This window comes from Lissotriton vulgaris, chromosome 4_1 (genome assembly GCF_964263255.1).
Source record: "Lissotriton vulgaris chromosome 4_1, aLisVul1.2, whole genome shotgun sequence".
Classification (NCBI taxonomy): Eukaryota; Metazoa; Chordata; class Amphibia; order Caudata; family Salamandridae; genus Lissotriton; species Lissotriton vulgaris.
Window position 1 is genome coordinate 2,012,252,484 of NC_141691.1, and position 20,342 is coordinate 2,012,272,825.

Consider the following 20,342-nt stretch of genomic DNA (forward strand, 5'->3'; position numbering starts at 1 on the left):
GCTTCTGCATCAACAAGGGCACTGACTGTGTCTCAAGTGTCTAACACCAAGTGGGCACTTATGTTTCCTGAGGTATTTAGTGGAGAGTTGGGCAAGCTCAAGGGTTTTCAACACCGGATAATTTTAAAAGAAAATGCCATACCTGTTGCCCACAAGGTGCGCAAAGTGCCTCTAAGTTTACGGGCAGAGTTGAGGAAGGAATTGGAGCGTTTGTGTGCTTCTGGAGTGATCGAGCCAATTGCGGGTTCTGAGTGGCTCGCTCCCATAGTTTTGGCGAGGAAATCTGACAAATGTTTGAGGATGTGTGTTGACCTGCGCGATCTGAATGCAAATATTTGGATTGACTGGCAACCTCTCCCAAATATCAACGAGATGTTAGCTACTCTCGAAGGTGCTAAATTTTTCACTTCCCTTGATATTTCATCAGCATATCACCAAATTGAGTTGTGTCCAAATTCTAAGCATCTCACCTCTTTTGTAACTCCGGAGGGAGCTTATCGTTACATCCGCATGCCGTTTGGTTTAGCTTCAGCCTCGGCTGTTTTTCAGAGGCTGATGAACAACCTTTTCAAGAACATTCCTGGTGTGGTCTTTTTCCAGGACGACATACTGGTTCACGGGAAGACTGAATGTGAGCATGATGAGGGTGTCAAACTAGTTTTGAGTATTTTAAGTTCCAGTGGGCTAACTTTGAGGAAGGACAAATGCTAATTCCTTCAGGACGGGATGGACTATCTTGGTCACCATATTTCCCACAATGGTGTAGAACCTAAACTCAAAATTATTGATGCCATTAAAAATGCTCCTGTTCCTGCGAACAAGGATCAGTTACTTTCATATCTTGGTCTGGTGGAGTATTACTCCAAATTTGTTAAAAACTTCTCATCCAAAACCGCTGCTATGTGTTGCCTACTTAAAAAGAATGCTAAGTTTGTTTGGGATGATGATTGTAATAGCAACTTTAATACCATTAAGCATGAAATTATTGCTGCTCGCCCTCTGAAATTGTTTAACATCAATGACTTATGTATTCTTTCCACCGATGCTAGTAATGTGGGGTTGGGGGCTGTTCTCATGCAGAGAAGGTGTGATGGTCGTGAGGAAACTATCGCTTTTGCCTCCAGAACTTTGAGGGGTGCTGAGGGTACTTATTCTACCATCGAGAAGGAGGCTTTGGCAATGTGGTGGGAGTATTGCATTTCAAGAATTTTCTCTGGGGCAACAGATTTAATTTTGAGGACTGACCACAAGCCCTTGGTCGATTTATTCGCCACTAAGGGGGGTGGCAGGGCTACCCCACGGATCTCCAAATGGCAGTTTAGATTGCAAGAATTTCAGTATCAGCTTGAGTATGTGGCTAGGGCAAAGAATTTGGTTGCTGATTGCTTATCCAGGCTACCCCTTTCCAATTGTGAGTTTTCCGTGTGACGATTTGGAGGTGGTTTGTGCGGTTTGTTCTTTGTGTGACTCTGTTGGTTGGTTGGTTGTGCCCTTTCTGAGTGTGAGTGGTTAGAGGGGATAGCTTCAGATGCCGATATGCAGGTTGTTATTAGTCTTCTTTCCAAGCCTTGGCCGTGTGAAAAAGATTGTCCTCCTGCAGTTGTTCCTTACATGAGGATTAAGGATGAATTATCCCTTGTGGACGATATATTGAGAAGAGGTGGTTTGTTGGTTGTTCCTTTTTCGATCTGTGGTAAAATTCTTTGTCTCGCTCATGAAGGTCATCCTGGTATTCGTTCCATGAAACCTAGAGTGAGGCAGGATTTTTGGTGGCCGTGTGTGGACAAGGATGTTGAACATTTTGTTTGCGAATGCTGTGAATATATTGTTAGCGATAAGTCACAGGTTACCCATCCTTTGCCTGTTGAACCTATCGTCGTGAAGAATGTTCCTTGGTCAAAGCTTGCTTTGTACATTGCTGGACCCTATGGTCCCGTTGGTTCAACTCCTAAGTTTATTTTGGTGTTGGTTGACTACATGACTAAGTGGCCTTAGGTTAGGATTGTGGATTCCATTAGTTCTTCTGTGGTGATTACATTTTTACGGGACATTTTCTCTAGGGAGGGTTTTCCTGAAGAGATAGTTTCTGATAACGGTACGCAGTTGGTTTCTGCTGAGATGACTTCATTTTTTAAGGAGGTCGGTATTAAACATGTTTGTACGTCACTTTATCATCCCCGTAGCAACGGCTTGGTTGAGCGGTTCGACCGTGTTGTCAAGGAGCACCTTCAACTGGCCTTAGTGAATGGTTTGCATTGGCGCCAAGCGGTTAGTGACATGTTATGGGCTGTGAGGACCACTCCGCATGTTTCGACTGGTGTTGCTCCTTTCACTTTGTTGCGTGGTAGGGTTGCTGGTACCAAGTTGAACAAAGAGTGGATGTCAAGGACAGTTGTGGATGCTGGGTGTTTAGCTGGTGTTGCTGATGTTAGGGCTTCGGTTCAGAAAAAGTATGATACTAGATCAGATGTTTTGTCTCCTAAGGTGAAGGTTGGTGACTGGGTTAGGACAAAGAAGCCTGGATGTCTTCGTAAGGGGGAGTCGCGGTTTTCTTCTCCCAAGAAGGTGTCTGCAGTGAAGGATTGTGTTGTAGTGTTGGAGGATGGAAGGGTTTGTAACAAGTGTATCATTTCTGTTGTGCCCCGTTCCATGGTTGAGAGTGTTAGCAAGCGGTTAGGGGTTGGTGTTTCCCCTGCTTCTCGTGAGATGGACGGAGTTGTGCGTTCTCCTGTGTCTGTCTCTTACCCGCTGAGGGAAACGTCCTCCAGAGTCAGATCTGTTCCTACGAAATTCCAGGATTACATGATTGGGTAAAACTATTATGGATTTACCGGGTGGAGAATGATGTGTTTTGTTTTCTATTCTTTTGTCTTTCTTTTTTTTTTTTTTTTTTGCTTCTGTCTTTGTCTCTCCTTTGGGTCTTCTTTTTCTTTTCCTTTTCTTTCTCTTTGGTTTTCTTTATGTAGGAAGGGAAGTGTTGGGATTGCTCTAGCCTGTCATTACATTCTACATCAGAATGTTCCCTGTGTGGAACACTTGTGTTGATTCTGTACTCGGCAGTTGCTACCGGGGAGACGCTGTTGCTGGATGTGAAACAAACCCCTACTCCTACCTGTTGTGTGGACTCCACTTCTTTTCACAATGGTGCTGGATATCTGGGTGGAGAAGGCTCTGCAGGTGCCACTGGTAGAGGAGGAGGGAGGAAAGGAGGTAGTGACAGCAAAGAAGATGCCACTAGCAGACTTCAAAGCGTGATGTAGTGACCCATCAGCCAAACTCTAAATCAGGCCCCTTGGTTTACCAACTCTTTTTCTATTTTTCAATTCCAATGTCAACTTCTTTCAATTCAAGTGTGTGTGTCTATTGATTTTAAGGTCCTATTTCTCAACTACAAGTACAAGTCCAGTGTTTCCTCTGACCCATAATTATCGGGTTCTCAAACTCCAGACCAAATACTTATGGGTCTGGAAACACTTAACCTAAAGCCATCTGAGGAGCTGAGGCGGTTGCAGACGGGTCCTGTGCATGGGCTTAGCACGCCTACATATTTCAAGATGATGAGAGCAGAAGAAGTTCCCCTCAGCTGAAGTAACAGTTATATCTTCCCTTCTTCTGTCCCCCATCCCCTTCCACACATCCATGGGCAAGAGAAAAAGCCAATACAGCATATACTACCTGCTTCAAGCAGGTTGTAAATGTTAATGGACCTGGGCCCATTGTTTCCCCTGAAGGGGGAATACATGAGGAATTGGAACCAATGTTACTGGCTTCACATATTATTTCCTATTTTGGGGGGAAACAACTTGTAATTCCTGCTATCGTTTGGGGAGACACTGCCAGGTATCATAAATTCTGGCCTCTGTATCTCCCCACTGCGATTAAAAGTGGTCTCATACTGGGACCCTTAGTATCATTGTCTCTGTCTCTGTGCCCCAGTGTTCAAGTCCCCCATTATTTATTCACTGGTTTCACTATCTGTCTAGATTATACTCACTCTCTATTAGTATTTTACCACTATCTGCCACCATCTGCCAACTATCACTACATACTTCCTCTACTATCTAACCACTTTTTTGCCACCATTTAGCACTATCCACCCTATATCTGCTACTATCGACTGGTGTCTACCCATGACATGTTCTTTTTCTATAGTCTACCGACAATCTCCCCATCATCTAACATCAGTCCCCTTAATCCATCTTTTACATCCCATAATACACCTCTTTATATCTGTTCTCTCTCTATTATTAACTGACTATCTATTACTATTTCCCCAACTACCGCCCTCATTTTCTATTATGTCTTCGAACTAGGAATCCTCTACCACATGTTTACTGACCAAGTATCCGCTACCACAATTCCCCATTATCCACACACTAGTTGTCAACGAACTACAACGACGTACACTTTCAACCTATATCAAGTCACTACATACCCACTTGCTAGTACTATTTACGAGTGTCTCCTCCTGATATATACTGCAGCTTTACTTCAAGAGGCCTTATAAAAAAAAACGAACCTAAATCCCTGCTGTAGCTGCGAAGAAAAAATGAAGGGAAAGGAGCCTGGAAAGTGCATCAACAGCCCTCAGTATACATTGCAACTTTAAGAGAGCCTGCAGCTTCCATTACCCAGCATGCACTGTACTGGCAGTTTGTCTCACAGGCTCAGATCTTTTAGAACTGGAGAATACAACATTCTAAGGGAAAAGATTTGTATATAGTTATATGACATTGACAGGTGGTGAGGAGGGAGGGTTGCTCGTCACTTCAGTGAGAATACCTACAATGTCGAACTAGGATCACACGTAAGTAACATTTCCATCTTCATCGTATGATTCTCACTGGTAGTCATGAACGCAAAATAGAGTAGCAAGCCTATGCCCACATCATGGCTATCAATTTAAGAAATACAACTACACACAAGTAATGCATCCAGAGAAGAAAATATGGGTAGGCTGAAAAGCATCAGCTCTGGAATCTCCATCCAGACCTGGGCCGGCCTTAGGCATGTGCAAGGTGTGCACCTCCACAGGGCCGCCAAACCCCAGGGGCCGCCACGAGGAATCGGATACATACATGTTCGTGGGGGCCCCTGGCAGGAATTTGGCGGCCTCCCCGGCTTCCACTATTACTAACTTCCAAAGCCCTGAGGGTGGTCTTGGGGTTGATGTGGACTTGGAAGTGCAGGTGCTCGGCGGGTGCGAGGGTGTCGTCGGTGTTGGTCGTGATGCGGATGGTGTTCTTGTGGATGATGGCGATGCCTCCTCCAGTCTGGTTGATGCGGTCCCTCTGGTTGATCTTGTAGCCGTCTGGGATGGCGATGGCGATGTCGGGCGCTGAAGAGGCGTTCATCCAGGTTTCCGTGAGGAAGGCGACGTCTGGGGCTGTGGTGTCGAGCAGGTTCCAGAGCTCGACGGCGTGTCTGTGGACGGAGCGGGTGTTGAGCAGGATGCATTTCAGGTGGCTGCTGCTGTTGCTCGTCTCGGTCTTGGTCGGTGCTGGGGTAGTGCAGGTCCGGATGCAGGTGAACTTGCAGGAGTGGCAGCAGAAGGGTCCGTGGGTGCGTCTCGGGGTGGCTTGGTAGCAGCCTGGGATTCGGCCGGCGTTGAGAGCATTGAGTTCAGTGGCGTCGTACGTCCGGCGGGTGGGCTGGGGTCTGCGGGGATCAGGGGTCCTGGCACTGGGCGTGGTCCAGGCGCGGACGGGCGCAGACGGGCTTACCTTTGGCGCACCTTCGGCGCTCAGTCGGCGCTCCCGCTGCGCGTCAACGCTGCACGTGTGCATGGTCGCCATTTATGGCGAAGTGCAGGGAGGGAGGGGCAGCTGGGAGGCATGAGCGGGGAGGAAGGGGGCGTGTCTACACTCCCCGGCGGCGGGAAGCGGCAGCGGGGTGCGGGTGCAGGGGACAGCAGCACAGGGGGGATACAAGCACAGGGGACAAAGTGAACAGAACGGATACAGTCACAAAAAGTCACAGAAATACAGTTAAAAACGAGCAAGGCTACACAGTGGCACAGAATGCGGCAGAACAACGAGCGGTGGGCGTGGCCCGAGGGCGGGAAGGCTCAGCGAGGCTGAGAGTAGCGGCAGGCGGGGGCACACGCAGCAGCTGGTGGCCGTGCGGCGCGGGGGTGTCCTACAAGTAGGTCACCAACCAATATCACCAAGGGTGGCGGTTGCGGCTGGCAGACACCGGAAGCCAAGGATAGAGTAATCTGCACACTGCAGACTCAACCTCCTCATAATGCTTCCCGCGTGCGTCGTGGTCGAGTATGTCAGTCGCAATTCTGTTGGTGGTCGGACTAAGCTGAGCTGTCCTGCTTCAGAAACAAGGTAAAGTCTGAACTCCCCTGGCGTCAGTTGCAGAGGCAGATCTGAATGTAGATTCTGCTGTAGTCACACAATGTGTCACTCTGAACCTGGGTGGGAGTAGTACTGTCCTTTCCGGCGCGTGCCTGCCCTGGGTCTGATGGAAGGCCGAGGGAAGGCCACCCGCATAATAGATCATGTCCAATGCCTATGCCTTCCAGTGTTCATAGCGGCGCAATAGTATAGGGTGGTGTGTCTTTAGTTTCAAATATTATACTGCAGCAGATTACCGTCGAAGGCCTCAAACAGGCGTCGCTGTTTGAGAGCAGGAGACCGAAGGCCGGAGGGCTGTGACGTCGAGCGAGAGCAGGATGCACTGCTGGTTCATCTGGATGAAAAGATGGTGCGCTATTTTTATTTTACGGATTGTGTTTTAGCCCTGCTCTATCTCCATAAGACATGCATACCCAGGGGGTGCTATTTTTTTTTATAATGATAGTTGTTTGATTACAGGTTCATTTCAATACGGCACACCCTTAAAACAACGGTATTAGAAAGTATACATTTATAAAGGCTATTAAATCTCCTAAAAATACACTTACTCTCAGTTAGCTGGAATAAAATAATAAAATAACTTCACATGCCAGTAACATTATAGGAATCAATCACTCTGCAATAGTCTAACACCAGTAACGTAGTACAGTTACAAAATGTATTTGTACAGCGCTTCAAATCTCTCGCGAGGAGCCAGGGCGAATTGCTTCTCGAGCACAACGCTAAACCGTGAGAGAGTGCTTGGTTGGAAGGGTGATGTTGTTGCAGTGGCTTTTCTGATCTCAGAAAGCCCTGGCATTCTTGTTTCTGCTGGTCCAATCTGGGTGGGGGATGTTGTTGGTTTGCTCAGGTTACAGGCTGTCTCAGTATAAGTATCCGGCACCTTCTCTCGTATCATTAATATTAGGGGCTTCAGGGGCTGGCCGCATGTTGTATGTGGGTATGTGTGTGCAAGAGCTCATTTGTGTTCCTTTCCTTTGCATGCTTATTGTTGTATGTGTGTATGCGTGAACTGGGTGCTTGCTTGGTGTGTGCGTTTGTGTATGTTCAGTGCGTTTTTTGATTATATCTGTGCGTGTTGCGTGTTTGCTTTGAGCGCGTGCCCCCGTTTGTCCTGTGCGTGTTTGTGGCTATATATCTATAGGTGTCTGTGATATGTCCATGTTTTCTTGATGTGTTTGCGTTTGTGTAGGAGGGCGTGTGCGACAGAGAGAGCGTGTCTAGGTGAAAATGCAGCCCCATTGCCCCATGTGCAGGTCTGGAAGAACGTTTGTCTGACATTAAAATGTCCACGGACAAATGGCTAACATCAATGTAGGAAGTGCCAATCGGCATCTTCCTGTTTAGTGTATATTTATGTTTCGATAGGACGAATAAAGCATTTCACCAGGTGCCTAATATGCAGAAAATCTATAAAGGACATCTTCCAAGTGAGTTCTCAAAGGCACTGCTGGACAGAGGGCTGCTGACCAATGAACTTGAAGTTAAATGTCGGGCAGACTGTGGCGACTTTTCCCTACAAAGAGATGAAAACACATTACCGGCGTGTCACCCCAGTGCCTCGGTGCTCGCCGTCTTCCGTGCACTTCCACTCCATCTCACAGCCAGGTGCCCTGGAGCCCCCACTAGGACCTCTCAGAGAAGTATTATTCCAAGACCTCTTAGAGTTGGCCAATGTGGTGCATAATGGTGGTCATTTCTGAAGCTTTTCCTGGAACTGGCCTCATTCTTGTTTTTTACGTGGATCGTTTTTAAGCAGTGTGTTTTGTTCTGACTTCACATTTGTTTGGGTTTGCAGAGATAAGATGCAAGGCTAGTTCTGTATCCTTATTTTGGAAATAATTTCAGATGGTCATTCATGATTTGTATCTCACTTGGCAAGGTGTTCCAGAGCTTTTCCACCTACACTAAGAATGTTTTTATCTCAAAAGATGTTTTCTTGTTGGATGGAATGATTACACAAGATGATAGTCTTGAGAGGAGTGTTCTACTCTGTTTATCTGTGGAATTTAGCCAGCACATACAACAGATGTTTCACTTAGATGGCTTTGTGGGAGATACCAATGCTTTCAAGGCACAAATTATCTTGCTACAAGTAGCTAGTGCATAATAGATCATGTCCAATGCCTTACAGTGTTCATAGCGGACTGCGCAATAGTATAGGGTGGAGTGTCTTTCAAATATTATACAGCAGCAGCTTAAAATGCGGGAGAGAAATCAATTATCGTATAGGTGCAGTGTCTCTTCTAACAAAGTCGTCAAAGTTAAACTATGCCCAGAATGTTATAAAGGTACTAATTTTAAGATTGCTACATACTCTGCCCCGCCCGGACCCCCTCTTCCGGGGCCCCCTACCTACGCTCCCCGCACAGGGCCACCATAAGCCTAGAGCCGCCCCTGTCCAGACAATATTGTCTAGTGAACCTATGAAATGATTTCCAAGTTGCTGCTATACATATCTCTGAAAATGAAATAATTTTGACCCAAACAGCAGATGTCGCTTTTCATGTAGTTGAGTGTGCTTTTGGTTTACCAGGTTAAGGATTATTTGCCAATACGGGATACAATTCAACCGCTATGGCCTGTTTAGAGAATGCTAACCCTGTTCAGAGAACATCGTAATTAACAAATAGATGCCTCTTGTTTCTAATATATTTACTTTTGTATAATTATAATTTTGAAACTCTCTTCAACCCTAGAGAAGAAAGTGATCCGTCCGCTGGAGAGGAAGGGCTGGAAAGAATACAGGTGGAGAAATAGTTTGATTTACATGGAAATTTGACACAATATTGGGTAGAAAAAAAGGGTTTGTCCTTAAAACTACCCTATTCTGATGGGAAATTAAGTAGGGCTCATGGATGATACGGCCTGCAAGTCACTGACTCTCCCAGGAGATGTAATTGCAGTTAAGAGAGCATCCTTCCACGAAAGATGCTGCAATGTGGCCTTATGAACAGGCTCTAAAGGAGGAGCCATGAGTTTGGAGAGAACCATCGCTCAACTCCTATAGAGGAGCAGGTCTTCTGATTGCTGGGTAGATCTTTTTTTAGGCCTTTGAAAAAAAGTATTTGATGACTGGGATTGTGAAGAAAGATTTTTGGTTTTCGCCTTTGCGCCGTAAATAAGGAAGGATGATAATTTCCGGGCAGGATAGGGGATCATGATTTTTGCAAAGACACCAAAGTACACATCTCTTCCATTTGAAGGCATCATAACCTTAGGTAGATGATCTTTTAGCTTCTTTCAGTATTTTCATATAGTCTGGTGGTAAATCTAAGTGTCCACACCGTATGACCCCAAGAGCCATGCTGCCAATTTTAAATATTGTACATTGGGAAGGACGACTTTGTCTCCTATCCTGGACAAGAGTTTGTGGCTCTGTAGTAGTCTTCTATGAGCTTTGAGCAATAGGTGAAGAAGCTCTGGAAACCACTATTGTCTAGGCCTCTCTGGAGCTATCAGAGTCATGATGGAGATTGACAGCGTGTACTTCATGAGCAGTGTCAATATGAGTGGTATTGGAATAAAACAAATTAACCAAAAGGGCATTGCCCACTGAATGTGGATCCCACACTCTGGAGCTGTAGTTTTGGCATTTTGTGTTTCAAACATATGCGAACAGATCTATTTCTGGGAAACCACAATATTGGAAAATAGACCACAAAACGTCGTTATTGAGTTCCCATACATGGTGTTCATGAAACGGTGTGCTGAGAAGGTCTGCCTGGCAATTTTGGAGACCTGGAAGCTGTACTGATTAAAGGGATAGATTTCTCACCAACAATCAATGCCATCTTGCTTGAGCCTCTGAGGACAGAGTTCTCGACCTCGTTCCTCCCTGTTTGTTCAAATCGTACTTTTGGGTGTTTTCGCACTAAAACTCTGTCGATAGAGGTGGAATGCTCGGAGGGTGAGATGCACTGCTTTCACTTTGGGAACACGTCATGTGGTAAAGCTGCTATTAAGACCATTGAAAATGAATTGTCAGTGCTCCTAAGTGAGTCCCTCCAACAGGAGAGAGAAGCATTGGTGACTATGGTCAGAGTTGCATGACCTGATGGAATGGAATACCTTTCAGCAGGCTTGACCTGGTCACCCACCACTGAATGGATTGTGGAGATTGTTGTTTTAATGATATTGGGTCTTACCAATCTTCTTGATCTTATGTCCATTGGTTTTCCAAGCACTTTAGAGGATTGTAGACATCTCATGTAGAAACGAGTGTTGGAAAACCAGATAAAATACACAAGGCAGTAAAACCTAGAAGAAAGGATACTATCCTCACTGTTGGATTTGTGGAATGTAGCAGCTGGAGACATTTCTGGAAAATGATAGACACTCTTTCCTCCGAAGGAGACACTTCTATTTTTTTTTTTTTTTTTTGAAATATATTTTTATTGCAGGAATCAGTAAACTGTTACAAATATGACCAGTATCCAAAATACACTGAAATCAATCGACTGCCTCCCGTCCACCCCCCGCAGCACGTTTTTACACATTATCATCCAGCCCACAGTTCAACAGTAGGGCGATAAAATCCAGTGGGGGTTCAGCAGGAGCGAAAGGCTGGTCCGGATAATCCACCGTCCGTCATCTGCTTTTCTAAACAAGCCCCCAAACCCAAAAGAAAGTCCCACCCACAAAACACTAACTTGCAAAGAAATCCCTCCCCCACCCAACTCCGCCATCAGTGTATGGTAGCAACCGCAATAGGATTCGTGAGAGGACCCAAGATGAGCGTATCAGTAACAGAAAACACCATCGCCTATCGGGACTCAGGGCGCGCTTCCATCTCACTATCAGAGTCGCTGGGGGCGCAATAGTCTCTGAGGGCCTGCACTAGTGTCTCCCATTCCAGCGCTGTCTCCTGTGCTCGCTCGCTACGTTGTCTCCCAGCCAGTTGATACCTCAGCGTACTTTCCCCCGCCGCCCACTTCAATAGTTCGCTATGCCATCTGCCCCCAGTCGGACCAGCGCGTGCCTTCCAGTTCCTGGTCACCTCTCGTTTGGCCAAGAGAAGTCCTAAATCAATAAATTTACTGGAAATTTTGTTTTTGGGGGTATGTGGAAACCAATGCAACAACCCCACCGCCGCATCAAGCGATAGGGGTCTCCCTGTCACCTCCGTCAGGGTCTTCTCCACCTCCGCCCAGTAGGAGGACAGACCCGGGCAGGTCCACAGCATGTGGAGGAGGTCTGCCTCTGGCGCCGGGCATCTGGGGCAAGCTGCCGAGTCCGTAGCGAAATACTGTTGGATTTTTGCCGGGGTCAGGTATGCTCGATGGAGTACATAATAGTGGACCAACTGAAAACGGGCATGACGCGTCCCCTTCCACGCTCGCCGCACGAGCTGAGACCAGGTCGCTTCCGGGATTTCCTTGCCTATGTCTGCCTCCCAACGGCCCTTGAGGGTCGTAAGGGGGGTCAACCCTTCATTGACCAATCTGCCGTAGAGGCAGGTGACCGCCTTCACCGTGCCCGCAGACATCATAACGTATTGGCACACCGGAGACGTAGGAGGTTCCTCCTGTCCGCCTTTCCAATGCGCCTGGATCGCACGGACCAGGGCCGAGTGCAACAGGAAGTCCCCTGGGGGAATCTCGAAACGATCAATGAGCTCCTGGAAAGGCAAAAGTACCCCGGCCTCATAAAGATCACCCACCAACTGCAACCCCGCGTCCTCCCATACCGCCAATCGTGACCAATCCCCGCCATGGGGCAACGCCGTCAGCATCCCCAATGGTATTTCCGGCGCATACGGTATCCGGAGTTGGCCCCTGGCGTGAGCCCGGTTCCAGCACAGTCGGATGGTCTTTTCCTCCAACGTTAGGTCCTGTAAGGTCAAACGTTGGCGTAGAGCTATGAAAGACAGGACATGCCTAGCCATCCCTGTACCTCTCCTGTCCTCCGGGCCTCGGAATTCCCTGGCAACCTCCTGGGTGAGGGTCTGGAGCTGCGCCGCCAGATAATATTTCTCGAAATCCGGCACCGCAAGTCCACCCTCGGCTTTCGGCCTCATCAGGGTCTTAAGGGCCACTCTACGGCGGCCCGAGCCCCAAAGGAATCCGGTCACCGTCGACCGTAGAAGCCTAAACGTGGCCGGTGGGATCCAAACTGGCAGCGCCCGGAAATAGTATAGCAGTCGGGGGAGAGCCACCATTTTGAGGAGGGCGACCCGCCCCGCCAACGAAAGCGGCAGTGTAGCCCAGAAGTCCATATTCCCCCGTAGAGCTCGACTGCACCTGGCGATGTTTCCGTCCAGGAGGTCAGATGGATTATGATAAATGTACACCCCCAGGTATCTGAAACAGTCAGGTTCCCATCTAAGTCCCCCATTAAGGACTGGACTAGGGGTGCCTCTACGGACCGGGAAGAGGCACGTCTTGGTCCAATTTACCCGTAGGCCCGAGACCGCCCCGAACGCCGAGAGCGCCGTCTTAGCTCCCTGTAGGGCCTCGACTGGGTCCTCCAGAAAGAGTAACAAGTCGTCAGCATATAACGAAACCTGGTGCGTGCCCGAAGGGGTCCAGAAGCCACTGTAATGCGCCCCCGACCGGAGTAGCACTGCGAGGGGCTCCACCGCCAGCGCAAAGAGAAGTGGGGATAACGAACAGCCCTGTCTCGTGCCCCTTTCTACCGGGTACTGTGAGGAAATTAATGGGCCCGCCCGAACCCTGGCCGACACAGAGGCGTATAAGACCGCGGTCCATTTGATGAAGCCTTCCCCGAGGCCAAACCGTCGCAACACCGTGTGTAGGTAGTCCCATTCCAGGCTATCAAACGCCTTCTCTAGGTCCACCGACAGGACCACTGGGCATGGAGCATCCGTCAGCGGTTCACCCAGCAAGCGGAACAACCTGCGGATGTTCATTGTCGTATTGCGCTTGGGGATGAACCCGGCCTGGTCCTCATGCACTAGGGAGGCCATGTGGCCAATCAGTCTCGAGGCCAGGATGCTGCTCAGAATCTTATAATCGACCGTCAGCATCGATAAGGGCCGGTAGGATGCCGGATCGGTCGAGTCTCGCCCCGGCTTGAGGAGGGGAACCACCAGGGCCTCCCGCATCGAGCCAGGCAGTCGGCCAAGCCTCCTCGCCTCTCTATAAACAATCACCAGTCTCGGAGCCAGGAGGTCGGCATAGGTCGCATAAAATTCCACCGGAAGACCATCTAGTCCCGGGGTCTTGTTCCGCGCCATCCTTTTGATGGCGCTGCGGATCTCCCCCAGTTCGATATCGGAACCCAGGGCTTTCGCCACGTCAGGCTCCACCATCGGGAGCTCCAGGGATCCCAAATAGTCCTCAAGAAGGTCAGGGTCTTTGACAGCACAACTGCGGTACAACTGATCGTAGTAGTGCCGGTAGCAACCTAGAATCTCCGGTTGAGTGTGCACTAGGGTCCCGTCTATCATACGCATGGACGTCGTCAGTGAGGTCTGGCGCGTAGGGTTAGCCAGCCAAGCCAGCAATGCGCTCGTTTTATCCCCTTCTGCAAGGGACCGAACCGTATAGGCCTTGTAGTCGAAGCAGCGCAGCCGCTCGACCTCAGCTGCCACCGCTTCCTTCGCCTCCGCCGTGCGTCCCTGGAGGTCAGGGTGCCCGGGGCGGCGGAGTTCCAACTCCCGAAGCTTCCGATCGGCCACCTCCAAGTCATCGAGGATAACCCGCCTCATACCTACCTTCTTGGTGATGCAATAACCCCTCATCACCACCTTAAAAGCGTCCCATTCCAGCGCTCTCGAGCTCGCAGAGCCCCCGTTGGACGCGAAATACTCCTCGATCTTATCACCTAAGTCCGCTCTGAAGACAATATCCTCGAGCATCTCAGGGCGTAACTTCCAGGTGGGCACCGCCGGCGCCCCCGGAAACCAGCGAAGGGCCAGCAGGAGGGGGTTATGGTCCGAGATGGTCCTAGTCAAGTATTCGGAACGGACGGCCGCTGAAACCAGTTCAGTCGAGCCAAGAAACCCGTCCAGCCGAACGTGCAACTCGTGGAGGCCCGAAAAATAGGAGTAATCTCTAGTGTCGGGGTGTTGCGCTCTCCAAATATCCGTCAACCCCCACCGTGTCTGCCAGTCGCCACGGCCCTTGGCCACGCGGCGGACCGGAGAATCAGGGAGGGGCGGGTGCGAGCGATCAGTCTCCACATCCACCACTGAATTGAAGTCCCCACCGAGCAGGAGGGGCCCCGTGAAAAAGTGGGCTAACGAGCCCGACAACCTAGAAAGGAAGGCAATCTGGTCCATGTTAGGTGCGTAAACACAGCAAACGTTCAGGTCCCTCCCCCCCAGAGTGCCAGAGATGGCCACGTAACGCCCCTCGGGGTCTACCACTGAGTTTGTGACCTGGAAGGGAACCCCAGCCCGGATCCAGATTAGCGCCCCCCTGGCATACGCTGAGTACGACGTGTAGAAGACCTGTCCCCTCCATCTACGCTGTAGCGCCGCCCCTTCCGCCTTGTTCAGATGGGTTTCCTGCAGTAGCGCCATTTGTATTCCCCTACGCACTAAATAAGCGTGGACTTTGTGCCGCCTAGACATGGTATGAAGCCCCCGCACGTTCCAAGTAATACACTTCACATTAGCAACGTCAGCCATTGTCCCATACTGTGCATGCAAAGTCACCCCATCCGGGTCCCAGCAATAGGCAAACAACAATCCCCCCAACACTGATGGCGGCCATTTCCCTCAACCAAAACTCAACAAAATTTACGTTACCCAAACCCCTGCCCACCCTCCCCAGAACAGGACCCAAATAACTCCATCTAGTTCCCATCCAAACCATGCCCTCCAAAATTCCCCTCATCCCCAACTAATCCTACAGTCGCCACCGTAGGAAGGCCTTAGGGGCCAGGTGCGGGCTGGGCGGTGGCAGTGGGCCCTCGATGCTCAGGCTGCCAGGACTAAAGCAAGCCCTAAACAGTAATGGAAACCCTCGGGGCAAAGGCAGGGCCCCCTACCCCCCGCTCCACCTGTGGTCATGTTGAACCATCGGCTCCCTCCACCCCCGGTACGGGCCCCCACCCAAAAGGATACAGCTCACCCCGTCAACCCTGTCCATCAAGAAGGTCCTCAACCGATTTTGGTGTGATCACAGGTGTGCCGGTACTATCCGTCACCGAGTTCTCTGAGTCCGTCGATGCTCCCTCGTCACCAGGGTTCTCTTCTTCTGCGATGGCATCCTCTCTTGACCCAGAAAGGGCAGACAACACCTCCAATACACCTTTCCGCTCCGTCGATGTCTCTGCAGTAGTAGGGCCGCTTGAACGACCCCGGCGACTCCGCACCCTCGTGGACCGCCGTCGCTGTCCCGGCTCCGCCGTTGTCTGAGATGTGGGGGCGAAGCCATCTTTCCCAGCTCTATACAGTTCAAGCCAGTTACAGGCATCCTCCGGGGTATCAAAAAATTGAGTCTTGTCATCCACAATGACGCGGAGCCTTGCAGGAAATAGGAGCGAGTATTGAATGCCCTCGCTCCGGAGCTCGCGCTTGATCGCCAAGAATGAGTACCGCCTACGTTGGGTTTCATAGGTGTAGTCCGGGAAAATGTTCACCTGGCTGTTCTCCACCTTGAAAGGGCCATTATGTCTAGCGGCATTGAGGATGAGGTCTCTGTCGCGAAAATGCAGGAGGCGCGCCACCACCGGGCGCGGCGCCCGGCCCAGTTGCGGTGGCCGTGCTGGGACTCTATGAGCCCGTTCAAGTGTGTAGAAAGAGGATAGGCCTTCCGGGGCTACCGTGTCTCGGAGCCAGGCCTCCAAGTAGGCCACCATGTCGTCATCCTCGATCTTCTCCGGCAGGCCTACCACTCGGATGTTGTTGCGCCTGTTACGGCCTTCCGCATCCTCCGCTCGCTGTTCCAGGGCAGAAATCCGGGTTAGAGCATCTTTCATTGCCGCGGCCAAGGTGCGCTGTGCCGGCTCCAAGGTTTTCACCGAGCCTTCTACTTCTTTGACCCTGTCCGATAGCTTGCCATGATCCGCCCTGAGAAGGCCCAGACTCGTCACCACCTGGGCAATGTCCTGCTGAAGGGCCGAGCGTGTGGTCGCAATCGCTTCCAGGACGCGATCAAATTGTTGCTGCAGCGGTGTGCCACCAGCGTCCCCCGGGTTGCCGCTGCCTTCCTTGTCTGGGGTCTCCGAGTCAGAGGCGGCCGGGGTGGGCCCCTTGGCCCCTCTCGGCTTCCCCATATCGTGGGAAGCGCACAATGTGGGCTCAGATAAAGGTGCCCCCGAGTGCGGGCTCCGACTATAACTCTCCCGAATGGAGGCCCTCGGGATGAAGGCCGGTGATCCTCTTCTCCAGGGCCAGGTGGATATCCACAGGTTCGGCTCACGCCACCACCGTGTCGTCTGAGAGCGCTGAGGAGGAGGCGGAGACACTCGGCGCCAGGCCGGGTAGGGCCGTCTGGTTGACGAGGATCCGGAACGAGGGCCACCCACTCCTCCAGAGACTTTGTGGCACCAGGGGGTTATGCTTCCCATGGGATCGGGCCGATCGGGGGATGCAACCAGGCGCCGCGTCGGGGGTCGTCACCACCGCCGGGACCTCCAGGCGTCCGGGTTTACCGTGGTAGGAGCTTCCGATCGCCCAGGCGCCTTCATCAATACCAGGGTCTCAGCAGGGCAGAGTCCAACTCCTCACTCTCCTGGAACACACATGAGAGGAGGGCACGTTATGCTCAGCGGCGTTCATCCAGGCTAATGGCCCCGTCCAAGGGGACAAAGGGGTCCGGGCGCCATATTGGGTCGCTCTCCCCGGGACCTCGAACTTCGTGTTTCGGGCAGATCACCACCCGTCCAGGCCGCGCCGGTCGTCTCAGTGGGGTCCAGTTGGGCCGAGCTACGATTTGCGGGGGCTAGGGTGCCCCGCGGCCTCCGATTAACAGGATAATCCCGGGCTCAGTCCCGGAGCCGAGCTCTCAGGCGACCATCGCCATCGGCGCCCAAGCCACGCCCTCCGAAGGAGACACTTCTATGATGGTACTGAGAAATGCCCCCAGATAAGTTAGTATTTGAACCAGAGATGTGGTCGACTTTTTCAGGTTTACCTGCAGTCCTAAATGGTCTAATAGCTCAACAGTGAAGTTTAAATCTTTTTTTCTTGGAATGCCATACTAGCATTTATCAACCAGTCATCTGAGTATGGGTAGATGAACATCTTTTTCAGTAGAGAAAAGCTACATCTATTGCCAAGCATTTAAAAAACAGATCTTTAGGTAGATTTGAGGCCAAAGGATAGAACTCTGTACTGTAGTGGGCTTTGCTGATAAGAAATCTGATAGATCTTCTGTGTTTTACTGCAACTGAAAAGTGACGTAAACATCTCTTTAATCCACGGAGCACATCCATTTGCCTTTCATGAGTTGCAGGTAGATTGGATGCAGTGCCAACATTCTCAATTTTTGACATTTGATCTACTTGTGGGCCTACCAGGGATCCAAATGGGTCAGAATTCTTTTTTGAGGCCAGTCTTGGGTACCAAAAATATATCTTGAATAGATACCTTTCCCTCATTGTGATGAAGGAACCAGTTGTATTGCTTATTTTTTAGATCTTCACTTTGAGTGGGGGTAGTTGATGTTGTGGAGCCCCTTTTAGGGGAATGAATAGAGATGGAGATTTGAAATGAATGGTATAACCGCTCGGCACAATCTGTAAGATCCACATGTTTGTGGTGGTTTTTCTCCACTCTTCAAGGTGTTTTGTTACACTCCCACTGAAGCTGTGGCATCTGCCTCAATATGATCTTCTTCAATACTGGGTTTGCAGCTGTTGAGATTTGTGGCCTTGTTGTGGGTGATAAGGCCATTGTGGGGCCTGTACTGTCCGATGTCCCTATGGCGAAACTGAGAGCAATAAAAATGTATCTTTTCAATCAATAAATCTATCAGGGGGTTTTAAGTGCACTACTATCCCGTGAGGGTCTCAAGACGGGGGCGGGGGGAATTGGCTGGGCAGCCGTTCCGTTCAGTCGAAGAGCCTTGTCTTGAGGGCCTTCCTGAAGGTGTCCAGGGAGGGGGTGCATCTGATGTTGATAGGGATATGGTTCCTGGTTTTTGCCACTATGTAGGAGAAGGCTCTTCCCCCTGTTCTGGCTCTGGATATGCAGGGTTTTGGTGAGGGTGAGGTAGGTGGAGCGAAGGTTTCTTTTGGGTACGTGGAAGACGATTCTCTCATTGAGGTTTTGGGTCTGTGTTGTGGAGGCATTTGTAAAAACAACAAGTGATGGACCGAATGTGGATCAATGTCACACACTCCCCCAGTCAAAAGATCTGGGCCCAAATCCATCGTTTTTTTGCACTCCACACCACCCTGGGTTAGACAATGGCGATATGCAAATCAGCTCTGACCCTGTTGCCCCATGGGAACAGTCCAGTCCGAACTACAAAAGCCATGTCCTTCCCAGAACGGAATCAAGCATCCGAGGACCGGACCGGTTTCGAGGTAACACCTCTCATCAGCCCGGCTAGCTTGACTCCAAGTGGTGTGGAGTGCCTGGGACCCACGTCTGGGCATTCCCAGCGCACTTAGGGCGGCAACTTCAAAAACAACAAGTGATGGACCGAATGTGGATCAATGTCGCACACTCCCCCAGTCAAAAGATCTGGGCCCAAATCCATCGTTTTTTTGCACTCCACACCACCCTGGGTTAGACAATGGCGATATGCAAATCAGCTCTGACCCTGTTGCCCCATGGGAACAGTCCAGTCCGAACTACAAAAGCCATGTCCTTCCCAGAACGGAATCAAGCATCCGAGGACCGGACCGGTTTCGAGGTAATACCTCTCATCAGCCCGGCTAGCTTGACTCCAAGTGGTGTGGAGTGCCTGGGACCCACGTCTGGGCATTCCCAGCGCACTTAGGGCGGCAACTGCAAAAACAACAAGTGATGGACCGAATGTGGATCAATGTCACACACTGGAGTGCAAAAAAACGATGGATTTGGGCCCAGATCTTTGGACTGGGGTGAGTGTGTGACATTGATCCACATTCGGTCCATCACCTGTTGTGTTTGCATATTCCGCCCTAAGTGCGCTGGGGCTTGATTCCGTTCTGGGAAGGACATGGCTTTTGTAGTTCGGACTGGACTGTTCCCATGGGGCACAGGGTCAGAGCTGATTTGCATATCGCCATTGTCTAACCCAGGGTGGTGTGGAGTGCAAAAAAACGATGGATTTGGGCCCAGATCTTTGGACTGGGGTGAGTGTGTGACATTGATCCACATTCGGTCCATCACCTGTTGTGTTTGCATATTCCGCCCTAAGTGCGCTGGGGATGCCCAGACGTGGGTCCCAGGCACTCCACACCACTGGAGTCAAGCTAGCCGGGCTGATGAGAGGTGTTACCTCGAAACCGGTCCGGTCCTCGGATGCTTGATTCCGTTCTGGGAAGGACATGGCTTTTGTAGTTCGGACTGGACTGTTCCCATGGGGCACAGGGTCAGAGCTGATTTGCATATCGCCATTGTCTAACCCAGGGTGGTGTGGAGTGCAAAAAAACGATGGATTTGGGCCCAGATCTTTGGACTGGGGTGAGTGTGTGACATTGATCCACATTCGGTCCATCACCTGTTGTGTTTGTGGAGGCATTTGTAGGCATGGGTGAGTTTCTTGAAAGTGACTCTCTTCTCTACGGGGAGCCAGTGGAGGTTCCGAAGGTGTTGGCTGATGTGTTTGTGTCGGGGGATGCCGAGGACGAGTCTGGCTGCGGTGTTCTGTATCATCTGGAGCTTGCAGAGTGGAGACTTATTGATGTTGGCGTAGAGGGCATTTCCGTAGTTCAATCTACTGGTAATGAGTGCGTGGGTGACAAGTCTCCTTTGACTTGGGGGTTCCATTTGAAGGTCTTTCGGAGGATGTGGAGGGTGTTGAAGCAGTTGAATACGATGGCGTTTACCTGTTTGTTCATGGAGAGGGAGGAGTTGAGTACGATGCTGAGGTTTCTGGCCGTGGGGGTGGTAGGGCTGCAGAGTGTGGT

The 20,342-nt window shown here is 50.5% G+C and overlaps 1 protein-coding gene across 1 annotated transcript in view; it reads right to left on the reverse strand.

The window, feature by feature from the left end:
* The window catches only part of LOC147724873 (microtubule-actin cross-linking factor 1, isoforms 6/7-like), a 540,420-nt gene that overhangs the window by 456,539 nt on the left and 63,539 nt on the right, over window positions 1-20,342 (reverse strand). The window lies entirely within an intron of this gene.